General features: G+C 33.9%; 1 protein-coding gene across 1 annotated transcript in view; it reads left to right on the top strand.

Moving 5' to 3' along the window:
* The window catches only part of LOC106870663 (neuronal acetylcholine receptor subunit alpha-3), a 271,917-nt gene that overhangs the window by 143,429 nt on the left and 126,087 nt on the right, over positions 1–2,401 (top strand). The gene's annotated exons all lie outside the window — the stretch shown is intronic.

Here is a 2,401-nt window from a genome sequence, read left to right as displayed (position 1 = left end):
GGTAGGTAGATAGATAGATAGATAGATAGATAGATAGATAGATAGATAGATAGATAGACAGATAGATAGATAGATAGATAGATAGATAGATAGATAGATAGATAGATAGATAGATAGATAGACAGACAGACAGACAGACAGACAGACAGACAGACAGACAGACAGACAGACAGACAGACAGACAGATCAGGTAGACGATCAGTCTGTTGGATGGATGGATGGATATAAAATGTGATACAAAATCATATAGATATGTATCAAGTGAGCCTCTGTGTTGACGGATTTCCTAGAAAAGGCAGCCAAATGTTTTCGAAATTTCATCAGCAGTAACGGAAACGGAAGTGTATAATCAATAAGGTAGTCCTTAAGATGCAATGTCCGAGGGATAAGCGAGATGATCTTGGAATATCTGATCCTCCCATATTTCTATTTTAACGTGCAGTACACTCCCCTGCAGTATTTTCCTCCAGTTATACTGTTGTGCAGAAACTTGAACATTTAAATTTAAACAGTAGAAAAAAAGGTCTTTAGAACATTACTGTTTCAAAGTAAATAGATAAATAGAACCAAATATCATAAAATATAGGAAAAACTTAAAATAGCATAAGAAAACCATTGTTACTGTAACGAAATATAAAATAGAATTTAAATGACAGTTTTAAAATGCAAAAAGAATTGATATAAAAGTAAACAAAATTAAGACCAATATTTTAAAGCTAAATTTTATATAAAAAAACAGAGTTTCATTTGTGTTCTAGTATCTAGCTATCATTTGGTAGCATCTGCTTAGTTTTAATTACAGATGTGGTAATCAGTTTTAGAGATTACTTAGCTATATTTCTTAAGAAAAGCTGTATCTTTGTTTTCTAACAGCTGCTTGTATTATTGAAGCACCTAAGAAAATTTGCATTTTAATGTCTCCACACCGTGGATATCGTTCTGTATAATTCTTTTCCAGTGTTCTTCCCCAGTTGATTGATTAATTTGACATCCTTCTTGTCATTTAATCGATGTCCTTATATGATTGTTTAATCTCTACTCATCAGCTCTCAAATTATGTTTTAGAACATAGAAGACAATATATTTATCTTTCATTTTCTCGTTGATACTTCTTTCTTTTGAGCTTTGATTAAAAGATTGGTATATTGTAAACACTGGTTAATCAAAATCTAACTATTGATTTCTGTGCTTGTTTCGTCATTAATCCATCATATTAACATAGATTATCTGATTTTACACCACTGATCTATCTCATTTCTTTTAATTAATCCATGTCAATCAATCGATCTGTCGCATCACCATCGGGAACCGTATCAATCTTGATCCAGCATTTAACAATTTATTTTCGATCTTACCACTGATCCTATCACCATATCACTGATTTGTCAACTTACCATTGATCTGCCATCATAATTAATCTGCGTGTCGTCTCACTATTTACTTGCTATCGCTCTGTTGATTGCATTGATTTGCAATTAATGTACATGTCACTTATTACGCTTTTGACCGCCATTTCACCACAGATTAGCCACTATTTCAAGAATGATAAGAATGATAAGCCATCTCACTATTAATATACCCTCACTGTATTGATCCACAGTCTAGCCATTTACCTAGATATTCAGCGTTGATCATGTTTATTACCATCGACTGGTCTCCGTTTCAGCATTTAACTACCATCATTGATCTATCATACTAATTTTCAATGATCTATCTACCTCTTAAACCATTAATCTTGCCACATGCTATTGAACTTCTACTCTACCATTGATCTAGCATCGAACCATAAAAATCTCGATCTATTGCCCTACCATTGATCTGCCAACCATCACAGCAAAGATCAACTACCCTAACGTTAATGTAGTATTCAGGTATTTATTTGTTTGATCTACCATCGATTCGATCTACGTTTCCAGTATACATATTTCCTCATATTATTTAAATACCTTCCGAATTGTGAATCTGATCTGTTCTGGTAGCGTTGATCTGATCTACATTTCTATCCTATCAAACAAGCATTCACCTTTGATCTGCCGGTTTCGTTATAGCTCTACATTCTCCCTCCGTTATGCATATCTCACATAGAGCATGCCCAATCCTCTTTGAATAAAAGTTTTAACTGTATAGGTTGATGTAGACGTGGAGTTAATTTCTCATACAGACACACGCACACACACACGCGCACACACACACACACACACACACACACACACACACACACACACATACATACATATATATATATATATATATATATTGTTGTACTTCGGGATGGTCATATTGCCAGTTTAGCCAATAAAAACACACGCACTGTATATTTGGTGTTAATTTGCTTCAGCCTTATATTACATTAATCTTAATCTTATTTCGGCCAGAGTTCTTTCGTCACACTTCTGTGACC

The sequence above is a fragment of the Octopus bimaculoides genome, chromosome 1, assembly GCF_001194135.2.
Source record: "Octopus bimaculoides isolate UCB-OBI-ISO-001 chromosome 1, ASM119413v2, whole genome shotgun sequence".
Lineage (NCBI taxonomy): Eukaryota > Metazoa > Mollusca > Cephalopoda > Octopoda > Octopodidae > Octopus > Octopus bimaculoides.
Note: the sequence above shows the minus strand (reverse complement) of the source record. Positions and strands in the feature narration are given on the sequence as shown.